The 13,731-nt window shown below is 40.6% G+C and overlaps 1 pseudogene across 1 annotated transcript in view; it reads left to right on the forward strand.

The window, feature by feature from the left end:
• LOC311524960 (FRAS1-related extracellular matrix protein 1-like) overlaps positions 1 to 13,731 on the forward strand; it is a 128,301-nt pseudogene that overhangs the window by 11,452 nt on the left and 103,118 nt on the right. Inside the window, exons 7-16 of the transcript in view lie at positions 81 to 189; positions 4,006 to 4,237; positions 5,941 to 6,053; positions 6,301 to 6,443; positions 6,919 to 7,112; positions 7,190 to 7,279; positions 7,473 to 7,509; positions 8,027 to 8,224; positions 12,667 to 12,872; positions 13,512 to 13,605. The product of the transcript in view is annotated as an FRAS1-related extracellular matrix protein 1-like (transcript). The remainder of the gene's footprint in view (positions 1 to 80; positions 190 to 4,005; positions 4,238 to 5,940; positions 6,054 to 6,300; positions 6,444 to 6,918; positions 7,113 to 7,189; positions 7,280 to 7,472; positions 7,510 to 8,026; positions 8,225 to 12,666; positions 12,873 to 13,511; positions 13,606 to 13,731) is intronic.

Here is a 13,731-nt window from a genome sequence, read left to right on the forward strand (position 1 = left end):
ATTACTGTACCTGCATCCACAGCAAGCTTGCCAGTTGCCAAATGCTGCATTCATCTTTTATGGAGTGTTTGTTTTTCTAGGTTGAGTTTCAAGCAATTGCTAGTGCCTTCATGAGCAGTTCTCCTATCATGGTCCATTTTTCAACAAGAAGTGCAAAGACTGATGCTCCTAGGGTTGCATGGAACATGGGTAAGAGGAATTTTATCTAAGGTTGCTTAAAAGTATGAATTCACAATGCTTTGGCGTGTACTGTAAATAATCTGTATTATAGACACATCTCTGGTATAGAGACTAGCCTGTAGATTCCTCAGTGGGACTACAGAATAACTACTCTTAGCTCTATAATTACCTTCCCTCTCCCCTTCTATTTTTAAATTGGGCCTCTTCATTTTTTTTTATATCTGTCATTTAAGACAGTTATGTTTTGTTACATTGTATTTCGTTTTATTTTCTTGTACATATCTAGCAGGTGCTAGAAAAACAAACATCCAGAACCCCTCCTCTTACATTAGTGTAAATCCAGAGTAATCCCACTGGTAGAGTTACACCATCGTAAGCAAGAGGAGAATTTGGTTTGTTTTTGATGGATTTTTTTCTTCTTATTTTAGGAGTAGCCAAATCTTCAAACTCCTGATGGACAAAACCCAAAAGATTCTGTGGTTTAGTTAAGATAAGCACGTTTCAAGTACAATGAGATGATGCTGGAATTTATTGAACATAAACGTGCTTCATTCCAGTTTGCACTTGCAACATATGTACTCTGTGAAGTTGACTTTCTGTGTTAAAGTTACCAGTTCTAATAATGTGCCCTTATAGTCACCTACAGTACTGGAGCCTTGAAATTCCACATGTCTGGCAAGAAGGAAGCTTTTTTTTTCTTCCCCCTCCCCACCAGGAACTCTGCTACTTAGTGGATTTCACCCCACAGACAAGCAATTCTCCTCCAGGCCAAACAGAATTGTAAGGGCTGCAGTACAACAGACCACTAATATCTGGCAATCTTCTGGACTCGGTAATCACTCAGCTTGCCTGTTTTAGTACAATGAAATGTTGCAATCTTTTTTTTACTGGGTAATTAACACGGTTCTCGTGAACCCTGCACTTACAAAATTTCCAACAGAAACATGTATATTAATAAAAGATCTCCTCTTCTTAGCAAAAGCAGTTCAGCCTAAAGAGGATGCCAAAGGTACAATACAAATACATTAATGTTAACACAATTAAGGCATGATATAAAGTATGCTTTACTAAAAGTAAGCTGGAGATCTCATGAGAACAGGCTTTCTTGCAAGGTTTTCAGTACTTTCCTTTATTTCTTATTGCAAACACTTTAAAAAACAGCCTTTCCAACACTATTACCTAATTTTTCTATCCTGTCCTGGACAGGATAAGGAAATTCAGGATTTGAGAACTTAAATTTGAGAACACAAATTTGAGAAATATATTGAAACTTGCAAATTCTGGAGTTTGGTTTGACTGAGCAAAGGTTTGAGCTGACTGTGTTTCTTCTGAATTGGTGTTCCTGTTCCTAAGGGCAAATTTTGCCCTCTCCTTCTGTGCCAGGGAGGACTTAAATGCAGCAAATTGTGTGCAATTCTGATATGCAGCAGACAGACTGGATAGAATGGGATTTTATGCAGGGGGTTTTGCACCCCTTCACACTGCAGATCCTGACTCTGAAAAGGTTTCTTCTGTGTTCTTGTGCAGTGGGGTGTTGGGGAAGTGGACCCACCATCTGCTGGTGGTGGAAGGACCACAGCATGGATGGATCACAGTTCGAGGTACATTGTATCACAGATGGGTATGAAGGCATGTGAACTGTCTTGATGAATTGATTATTTAATTTTGAACAGATTGCTTAACTTTGCTTTTCACAGTGAGCTTCCCAGAACAAAATACCAACACTCCTATACCCCGACCACTTCCTTGGGCTGGGTTTGATATTTTGTTTCTTTTTTAAGATGTTCTGGATTAAATAGCTAAAGTTCCCTGAAACTATAAGAATCTGTAAGATTTGTGCTTACTGTTTGATTCACCTATCCCTCCAGCTCTCTGAAACTCTTAACGTGGCCTCATTTTAGAGATGCATCTGAATTGGAACTACTGATCTGAACATCCTTGAACTTTGAGAAAGTTCAGATTTGGATCTAACTCAGACTCTGCAACACTGGTTCCCCAATAATCTCACTGTGAAGAACTGATGTTAGCAATGACAGGTTTCAGAGTAACAGTCGTGTTAGTCTGTATTCGCAAAAAGAAAAGGAGTACTTGTGGCACCTTAGAGACTAACCAATTTATTTGAGCATAAGCTTTCGTGAGCTACAGCTCAGCTCACGAAAGCTTATGCTGAAATAAATTGGTTAGTCTCTAGGGTGCCACAAATCCTCCTTTTCTTGATGTTAGCAATGCAAATGCAGCCTCTCCTGAAGCTTCAGTTACTTGCTTCCAGACATCCATGCATTAAATTCATAGAACCCTTTTCAAACACATGCCCGTAGTGCATTTTGTAGACAAAGGTCTCCTGAGTAGAGCTGATTGAAACATGGAATTTCTGTCCCATGGGAAATTCTGATATTTCATCCCTTGTGTTCATCTTCAATTAGATCAAAAAATCAAAACAGAAAAACATTTTGTGCAATGAAAAGTTTTGAAAAATTATGCTTCAGAATGAAAATGAAACTTCCCATTGAAACAAAATGTTTTAACATTCACAAATCAAAATATTTCATTTCTGTTTGTTGACCCAAAATGAAGCATTAAGTTCCCTACTGATGTTAATCTCAGTTTCTGCCTGAGCTGACCAAGTGCCTCATGAAAGTTTGTAATTTCGGATCCCTCATGTCCCAGTCTTTCCTAGGGTCCAGCTCCTCACCCATATTACATCTCCCTTGACGCACTGCAGTCTCTCTGGTTTGCTTAACCTTATTGTTTTGTTGGAAAATTTTCAACCAGAGCTATTCTGAAAACATACTCCTTCCTTTATTCTGCTTCTGTTGCAGTAATATTAGTGTTGCCAACTTTCGCTCCTTGAGTGTTACCTCAGTGCTTTTCAGGGCTGCTTTTTATTACGCTGTTTCCCACAGACTCCAAGTGGCTGTTTCAGCAGCTGGGAATTTCTGGGGAATAAGGATACTCAGCCACGTGCCCTTTCTCTCTGAAATGCCCTTTTCAATGGAAGCTAGGAGGGGAGGTGGTGTAGGAGCCGCTGCAGTGGCTGTATTCTGCCTAAATATTCTCCTATATGCAGGTTGGATCTTCTGTGTTTCCAGTTGTTTTGAAGGGCCCTCAGTCTGATCCAAGATCCTCCCCCCGTCCTGGGAGTTTAAAATATAAAATAGATGGATGACCAAACCAGACAAGGCAGCATTTCGTATGGGCTTGGGAGGAAAAAGAGAATAAGGGAAAACGTTTCCTTGGAGATTATTGTTCACAGTGACTTTGGATGATTTATTTTGTTAGTGTTCTGTGTGTGTGGCAGCAGGGGGAGGAGGAACACCATTATGGTTTTAATGCTTCATTTTTGGGAAACTTCAGATAAACAAATGGATTTGTCCAGAAATAGCTGAAGTATCTTTTTGCTCTAATAAGGGCCTGTTTAACAATCATGTACCTGTTTTAAAATATTTATGAGGAGCTATTAATGCTGTTAAAAAAAACAGTTCTTTGAGTTCGAGTGATTCCTAGATGCATGCTGCCTTGTCCATTTGCAGCGTGCAGATCTTGCGGGTTTCATGGTTTCCAAATTGTCAATCAAGGTCAGTAAGTATTATTACAATACAGTGTATCTCTGGAAAACATTATCATTCTACTACTTTGGGCCTGGTCTAAAACCTATTGAAGTGAATGGAAAGGGTCCTGTTGATTGCAACAGGCTTTGGATCAAGCCCTTACATAGTGGAGCAGAAGCTTTTTTGTGTCATGGCTGGGCAGATGTGAAAACTTTGTTGGTGATTTACGTTGATCAAAACAGCACATGGTAACTCTCATCCTGCAGTTATATAACAGGAGGCAAAGGCTTCAAGTTCACAGTTAAAGATCTCAAAGATTGAGTTGTTCGTTTTCAGCATGATGATAGTGATGCAACCAAGGACTATGCAATATTCTGAATCTTTGATAGAAGGCACAACATTAGGCACAAGTTTCCAATTAACATCCTCCCTAAAGATGACAGTGCACCATTCCTGGTGAGCAACATTGTCTTTCAGCTGGCAGAAGGGGAGACAGTCCTCATAGAAAAGCATAAAGAACGAGGAATACTTGTGGCACCTTAGAGACTAACAAATTTATTTGCGCATAAGCTTTCATGGGCTAAAGCCCACTTCATCAGATGCATGCAGTGGAAAATACAGTAGGATTCCTACTGTATCTTCCTATTATGTGTGTGTGTGTGTGTGTGTGTGTATATATATATATATATATACACACACACACACACCTATATGTTCTCTCTGTGTGTATATATATACACACACACACAGAGAACATGAAAAATGGGGGTTGCCATACCAACTCTTAATGAGACCAGTCGATTAAAGTGGGCTATTATCAGCAGGAGGGAAAAAAAAACAACCCCAACAACTTTTGTAGTGATAATTAGGATGGCCCATTTCAAACGGTTGACAAGAAGGTGTGAGTAATGGTAGGGGGAAAATTAGCATGGGGAAATAGTTTTTAGTTAGTGTACTGACTCATCCACTCCCAGTCTTTATTCAAGCCTAATTTAATGTTGTCCAGTTTGCAAATTAATTCCAGTTCTGCTGTTTCTCATTGAAGTCTGTTTCTTGAAGTTTTTTGGTTGAATAATTGTGACTTTTAGATCTGTAATTGAGTGTCCAGGGAGGTTGAAGTGTTCTCCGACTGGTTTTTGAATGTTATAGTTCTTGACATCTGATTTGTGTCCATTTATTCTTTTGTGTAGAGACTGTCTGGTTTGGCCAATATACATGGCAGAGGGGCATTGCTGGCACATGATGACATATATCACATTGGTGGATGTGGAGGTGAACGTGCCTCTGATAGTGTGTCTGATGTGATTAGGCCCTATGATGGTGTCCCCTGAATAGATATGTGGACAGAGTTGGCAATGGGCTTTGTTGCAAGGATAGGTTCCTGGGTCAGTGTTTCTGTTGTGTGGTATGTGGTTGTTGGTGAGTATTTGCTTCAGGTTGGGGGGCTGTCTGTAAGCAAGGACTGGCCTGTCTCCCAAGATCTGTGAGAGTGAGGGATCGTCCTTCAGGATAGGTTGTAGATCTTTGATGATGCGCTGGAGAGGTTTTAGTTGGGGGCTGAAGGTGGCGGCTAGTGGCGTTCTGTTACTTTCTTTGTTGGGCCTGTCCTGTAGTAGGTGACTTCTGGGTACTCTTCTGGCTCTGTTGATCTGTTTCTTCACTTCACCAGGTGGGTACTGTAGTTGTAAGAATGTTTGATAGAGATCTTGTCGGTGTTTGTCTCTGTCTGAGGGGTTGGAGCAAATGCGGTTGTATCGTAGAGCTTGCCTGTAGACAATGGATTGTGTGGTGTGGTCTGGGTGAAAGCTGGAGGCATGTAGGTAAGTATAGTGGTCAGGAGGTTTCCAGTATAGGGTGGTGTTTATGTGACCATCACTTATTAGCACTTTAGTGTCCAGGAAGTGGATTTCTTGTGTGGACTGGTCCAGGCTAAGATTGATGGTAGGATGGAAATTGTTGAAATCATGGTGGAATTCCTCAAGGGCTTCTTTTCCATGGTTCCAGATGATGAAGATGTCATCAATGTAGCGCAATGTAGGGGTGTTAGGGGATGAGAGCTGAGGAAGCGTTGTTCTAAGTCAGCCATAAAAATGTTGGCATACTGTGGGGCCATGCGGGTACCCATAGCAGTGCGGCTGACTTGCAGGTATACATTGTCCCCAAATGTGAAATAGTTGTGGGTGAGGACAAAGTCACAAAGTTCAGCCACCAGGCATATGTTGATGTCATCTGATTTTGACTCAAGTGATGATTATATTCTCTGCAAGATAATCTCTCTGGCACTGGGTGGCTTGGTTATCAAGAAACACTTTCCAGATGGACCAGGTAGAATGCCGATGGTCTCTGAAAGAAACAGTCAACTCGTATTACTCAACAGTTGAATAACTAGTAACTTTTTCAGACAGGCAGCTTTGTTTAAGGATAAGGAACAGCTATAAAAAACATACTAGGTATTTGCCTCATCCACTAGGATACTACTGTGATGGGATGGGACTACCAGTTAATGGAAGGGAAGAAAAGCAAAGGATTGTTTTCTGAAAACTATTTATGCTGTATCTATTATATTTTCAAGGTATTCCTGTGTCAACCTTCTTGAAAAGGGATGTCTTCCATGGCCTCATTTACTATCACCACCTTGAAGGAGAGATTTTTCAAGACTCGTTTGATTTCATTTTATCTGACTGTCAGGAACCTCCTAATCTTTCAGGTACTCAAGTGAGTCTGGATAGTTTTTTGACAATTGTCAAGCATGCTGTGGTGGGGGGTGGGGAGCCCAGAAGATATAATATTGCAGAGCAAGGAACTATGTGGATGATGGGACTTTTGTAGCAAATGTCTTGCTTAAAGCTAACTTTATACTTCATTGGCCTGACTCTCATCTCACGCTTGTGTAAAATTAGTTTTACTTCAGTGAAATCAATGGTGTTACTCCTGATTTGCACCAGAATTAAAAAGATCAGGAGCACCATTAAAGATGTAGCTATTAGTTCCCTCCCATGTTTTCTTTGGAAGGATTGCACAAATAAAATAAATGAATAGAAATATCAAGGTATGAAAAGCACAAGATCAAAGGAAAATTGTATTTTTCATTTCCTAACGTGCTTTACTTTTAGCAGCAGAGTAGAATTCTCTAGCTGCTGATGATCAGATTTCATGGTCTATGTCCCCAAATTTTTCAATTCTTATGTAGACTGTAATGATTCATGTTATGCCGGTGAAAGACCAGTTGCCAGAGGAAGTTCCTGGGACTACAAGACAAGTTGTCAAAGAAACTGAGATTGTACACATCACAGAGAATCACCTCCACTTTACAGACCCTGAGTCCCCAGATAATCAGTTAATGTACATGGTTACTAAATCATGTTTCTCTCCATCTTCTCCTGGGTATGTATGAAACTGTCAGGCTAAATTAGACTTTATAAGCCAATTGAGAAAAGATCTAACATTTGCCCCTCTTACAGAATTTATGATGTGGCTAAGCTAATTTTTACAGACAGCATGAAAAGCTATAAACAAGATCCCGCTATTCCTATGCTGACATCTTCATTCAGGTAAACAATTGGAATATTGTATATTACTAGAAATTATGTGGTGCTGTTTTGAGTGGGATTTAAATGGTAACTAGTCATGATGCTGTCCAACTGCAGAGGGCTGGATTTCACCTGTAATGAGTGGTACACTGGGTGCTACTAAACATAAAGTTTTGCAGCTTGGTGGTATTTACTTAAACCACATTTTATGCAGTGTACTTGGAAATATTGGGGTAAATTCACTCCAGATGGTAAGTGTATAATATTTTTAAAGGCACTAATTTTACCAAATCAGATCTTTTGATTGAAGTAGGCATTAGGGGAAGATTTTCAAAGGCACAAGCGGAAAGATAAGCATCAAGCTCCTATACGCTTCCAGTTGGATTTGGGCACCTAACTCTCCTTTGTGATTATGAAAACCTCCCCCCGATGTTTTCATTGTTTCTATGAGTTCATGGTGGCCCAAATTCACTTGTTTCAATGGAGTCATACCAAGGATCTGTTTGGCCCAGCATGGCTGCAATAAGTCCCAATGATCCTGAGCGGTTTGCTTCTTGATAATGTTTCAAAAACATACAAACGCTCTGCTTTATATGTACATCAAGAGGGTCTTGCCACAAGAACTGCTTGGTTGCATTCATTTTGATTACAGTAAGAGAGGTTGATTTATGAGGAATATGCCAAGTGAGTCAGGCTGCAGTGGTTTTCACCAATCCCACATCTCGCATTATGTTCTTCATCCATAACTCAGGAAATTAAACTTGAAAGGTCTGTGTGATACTGTCACCTCAGTTTCCCACCGCTGTAGTACATTTAAAAGTGGCATACATGCCCCCACTGAGAGAGATTGGTCCTGACCCACTGTTTGTACAGTTCGAGTTTTCTGTTAGTGACCAGCAGGAAGGAGTGGTGGCTGGATTCAACTTTAACATCACAGTGATGCCTGTGGATGATGAAGCACCTGAGGTATTTATCAAGTATCCTAATTATCTGTCGACATATGATGCCTTGCTAATGACTTTCCACTGTACAGCTCTAGAGTGAACAGGAGAGTTGTGGGATTTGAATCTATGACAGAAAGGATGATTGATTCAAATATATTCTGGTTAAGTGTGTGCTGGTTTTAGATCATGGTGCTTTAAATATTCAAACCAGTCAACCAATTATTTCTTTGCTTATTTTATGGGGATACATTCCTTTGCCCCACACAATTGTTGTCTGGCTTCTTCCTATGAATTGAGGTCCTTCCAGCATCCAGTCTGAAGCTTTAACATAATTATTCACATGCTCAATTTTTAAAGCCTTTCCCATTCAACATTGCTAATAACTTCTTGACTAAAAAGAACAGCAGCCTTCCATGATAGGGGAGGGTGTTTCTGCTCTCTGTGCATTGGGCTTATTCTGTACTAACAACTTTTAGCGAGAGGTGGGACCCAGCAAGTCCAGCATTGCTTCTCATCCCATTTGGTGAGTTTGCAGTGTCTGCTAAGGTATTGTGAAGCATTTTGTCTCCCTTTTGAGCTGGGACCATTACTTCTGTGATTCCTATGCCTCTTGTTGGCCTAGACAGTGAAAGGGTGAGAATGGGATGTGAATGCAAGACCCTATATGCCAGGGCAGTGGTATGGTACTAATTGGCAGATGAGTCATTCCAAAAGTGGTATGCTTGGACTTTCCAGTGTGCTCTCATTCTTTTGAACAGGCTAAACGTTCTCTGGTCATATTAGTTGGAATTATTCACTGAATTTGCTTCATCTATATTCATGCTCCTATTGTGTATACTTTCCACAAATATTTTAGCAAATGTGTTCCCTGGCAGGAGTGTTCAGCAAAACAGCCAGCTTTCTGTCAGTATTAGAGAATAGCTGTGGAAAGTGACTTTTAAGTACACACTTGGAACCTACTCTTACAGTTAACACGCTCCAGTCAGATAACTGAGTCCTTCCTTGAGATCTATTTGTCCAAGGCAGATGGAATTTAGAATATTAAATACAGTGAACTACTCATGAACAAACTACAAACCTAGAATTATTTGCAGGAAGTATTTGGCAAATAATTATGAATGGTGGATGCTTTTGAGAAAACTGATCTGCCCACAAAAATATTAACAGAAAGAGGCAAAACTCATTGAGCTATTCAGGCAGTTCTAGTCACTGGCAAACTTTTGACAGGTTTCAGAGTAGCAGCCATGTTAGTCTGTATTCGCAAAAGGAGAACTTGTGGCACCTTAGAGACTAACAAATTGATTTGAGCATAAGTTTTCGTGAGCTACAGCTCACTTCATCGGACGCATTGAATGCATCAGATGAAGTGAGCTGTAGCTCACGAAAGCTTATGCTCAAATAAAGTTGTTAGTCTCTAAGGTGCCACAAGTACTCCTTTCTTTTTGGCAAGGTTTTGATCATATTCAGAGTAGAAAATGATCACTGATAATATTCCCAAAATAATAGTAAAAGCTTATTAAGAAGAAAATAAACATTAAGTTTAATTAATTAAAGCTTAGTCACTTTCATTGCTGCTTTTTCTTTGAGTTTTTACTTCAGGCCCCTATTCTTTAAAACTAGTACAGTTATCTAATGTGCATTTGTGCTTGGGGCCATTCTCTGATCTCTGTCTTCTTTATCTAACTATACCCTTTGTGGCAGGCCCCCTCCTTTAACTCAGCGGCCTCAGAGTTTCTCCCTTGGGCAGTGGGAGTCATGGAACAAATCACTCTGGCTCTGGAGGTTTTTTTCTTCAGTTTGGCTTTATTTTTCCCTATTTCCATGGTTGGCCACAGGGTTATCCCAAGAAGTTCTCTTAAGCAAAACAACTTCCCCCCCTCCCCAACTCACAATGCAAACAGAAATACTTTCCCCTGCCCCCTCTCCAGTAGTTACCTTACGCTGGTTCCTAGTTGCCAGACCTTCCCCAAGCAGCTGTTAACTTTCTTTCCCTATCTGGAGGAGAGACAGCCTTCCACCCAGGACAAGCTTTTGCTTCCTGCTGCTGGTACCTCTGCTGCAGGTTCTCTCTTATCTCTCCCCTCCTTTCTCTTGCCAGAAGAGGGGTTTTGAAAGGTCACTGGCAGCCCTTAACTGGCCTCAGGTGTCTCTGATTATCCTGAGATAACCTTTTTTCAGCTCATAGGTCACAGGGCCTTTACCATCCTAGGGCTGATATATCTGCCCTCCACTACTCTCTTATATTCTCTTTGTATAGCCCTCTGACCTCACTCCTGTCCCTGTTTTATCTTTAGTTGTCCCCCGTACTTGCTTGGAATCCCGGACCTGTGGATACTCCCCTTAGGCTGGGGGGAGGTCCTTTAGTAGTGGGCGGAAGCTGGATCCCAATCGGACCACTCTCTGATATCTGTGTCAGGACTGACTTTGTCACACCTTCCAGCCATTGATAGGCCCTGAAAACCACCACAGTGCAAAAAAAAAAAAAAAAGTTCTTGTCCATTAGAAAAGCCTCTTTGATAGAGTCCTAGGGCACAACTTGTAGTAGCTTAAGTTATGACTCAAAGATTTCTAGGCAAAAGCATCTAGCCCTTCCTTAGTTGCTCTGTCTGTTATTGAAGCAAGGGGGCAAGCTCTCCTCCTTCTAAGGGAAAGTTATCTTTCTTCATAAGCTTCCTTATATCTCAGTGGACAGTCAGTGGTTTTCTATAGCCCCTGTGCTGTCCCAGTGTCTGTTTATGGGGATGTAGAGCCAGCAAACTTTTCTCGGGCAGGCAGATAGAGAAAGCTTTTTGTTCTAGTTGGAGTTAGAGGAGAAGAGAGAGAGGCTCTAAACAATACTTTACATTATCTGTCTATGGTTTCACTCACTGAAATGGGCAGTATTTTATGAGCAATGTGATGGAAACAAATATGTTATTAAATTGGTTTTCTTCCTGCTCTTTGATTCACAGCTACAGGACAGAAATATTATGACTCACCTGCTAGTGCTAACTACCTTTCATCAAGCTACAGTGCAAGCTTTTCACGAGAGGGCTGGAGATAAGATAACTCATGCCAAGTAGATTTTTGGCAGTACTGTTAAGCTCTAAACCAGGGACTCTTGGGACCTTTGAATCCTACTGGTGTGAATGTCAAGCCTGAAAGCCTTCCTGAGGACTGAATGATGTTGTTATCTGCGACCACATGTTCCTCATTGACCTTGTCTCTCTGACGTGCTCTCTTCCCATCTACTTCCTTGAGAATGGGTGAATTCTAAAAGGAAGGCTTTGTCTCCTTGTCTTTTATTTTGCTGGGTTGCTATTAGTTTGCTGTGGAGATGGTTGTTAGTTTCTGTGGTACGACAAATCCACATGCTGCAGACAGCAGATGCAATTAGAACATAAATTACACACGCGTAGGGAGTTGGGAGTAGAACTTGGGGGATTCAGTTCCAAACATACAGGCCTCCACCACTGAGTGCAAGGAGAACTCCTTTAGCTGAAATTAGTAGTGAGTCACTTTATCGTCTCCATGGATGAGCCACTGCAGGGCAGCATCATCCCTACTCATACATACAAAGCGAATACATCACGGCGGTTATTGATGTTCTTGTTTCATTGTTTGACTGTAGGTTTGTGTATGGAGGCTTCTTTGTCTTTGGAATCCTTGGGTGTTTTGGGCCTGTCTGCCTGCAGATGAAGAGGAGCCTCAGTTTAGTCTTTCTGTGAGGGTTTTAGAACTTATTTGAGGGGCTTTGAAAGCACAGGAGGACTGTATGTGCTGATCCAGATTCCAAGCAGTGTTGGGCAAGCCACCTAGTTAAATAAGATCACCTGTATATGTGTTCACTTGTATCTAACTGAGGTGAACTTTTTTGCAGTTAAGAAAAGATTGGTTAAAGACACTTCTGCCCAAACCTCCCTCCTATACAAGGAAATGTGGTAGATCACAATATCCTCCTGCTCAGTTATGGCACTTACTCTCCTGTTTGGTAAATGGCCTGTATTTTTTCGCTTAGTTGGTTTTTAATATCTAACTGTGCTTCTCCAAGAAAAGTATGGGTCTCATCTGATTGCTAAAACAGGTGGTGTTTATCTGTTGAAAGCAGAGATGGGCTGTCATGGTTCTATGTGGGTACAACATTGAAAGCTGTCTCCATCCCAGTCACAGGACAGCAACAATAACCAGAACTACCTTCCCCATATCCATGTGGTGTGATAGCACCATCTGAAAGTTAACATGGGGCAATGCAGGTGGGTTTCTTTCTGGTGAGACGTTGGATGAAATCTGGGAAGCAGACTCTGAACCTGCACCGAGAATGGTTGCAGATCAGTAGGAAATCCAATATAGACACTCCTATGCCAAAGTCTGCCTTTGAAATACTCATTTGTTGTTGACATGTTAAACTCGTGATTTTCACGTCTATATTATTTTGCTATTCCTTATAGTGCCTCAGTGCATTTTGTGAGCTCATCAATGTTTTAGATTTTCACCAATCATCTAACAACAGAAGAAGGTGCCAGTTTCTTCATCTCTGGGGAGAATTTAATGGTGTCAGACTTAGACACCAGGGATGATGACCTTCGAATCCAGCTGAAGAAATGTCCTCAGTATGGGCACATTGAACTGCATGGACTCATACAGGAAGGTGATATGTTTACTCTTGAGGATTTGCAGTCTTACAAAGTCAGGTAATGCATTCGGGTTCCACCTTTTTTAAAAAAAAACACAACACCAATATCTGCATTACAAATAATGTTTCTCTTTCAAAAGAATTAACAACGGTTCTGTTTCTCCAATAGAAATTTTTTGGGAAAAAATCATTTTGTCATTAATTTTAGAGTGCATTTAGAAAACAGGGCTATCTAAATCGAATACTATCCAAAAATATACATGACTGGGGTGTTGGGTTCTTCACCTGTTAGAGGTGAGGACATAAATGTCTTTTACATCATGTCATGTCGTGCAAGACATTTTCACAACTATGCACACATGGGATTTTTTCTTTGTTTATATTCACTAGTGAAGACAATTGTGATTCATGTCATGGACTCATTTCTGTTGCTTACCTCTGAATAATGATCATGATCCAGATCCTCAGCGGGCATAAATCAGTGTAACTCCACTGAATCCAGTGGAGTGATGCTGTTTTATGCTGGCTGAAGATCTAGACCAATATGCTAAGATTAAACAGAAGCATCTCACAGGATCATTTGTAAGTGGTGGGCATTGCTAGACCTTAGTCCTCCCCTCCCCCCCACCTTCTATTTATAGGTTTCTAATTTTCATTACTTAATGAATATCACTTTTCATTATCATGATGTTAAAAGGTACCAGCATGATGATTCAGAAACCCTTGAAGATATAGTCATATTTTCAGCAACAGATGGATTTAACACTGCAGATGGAGTGTTAAGAGTGCAGGTAATAACAAATTCAGCAATGTACTATACTGAAATATAGTTGGAAAGTATTAATCACATATTGGTTACTTCAGCTCGACTAAGTAGATTTTTAATTTTCATCAGTCTTTTTACCAGATTCCCGGAA

Source organism: Lepidochelys olivacea (genome assembly GCF_965140295.1).
Source record: "Lepidochelys olivacea isolate rLepOli2 genome assembly, chromosome: 8".
Lineage (NCBI taxonomy): Eukaryota > Metazoa > Chordata > Testudines > Cheloniidae > Lepidochelys > Lepidochelys olivacea.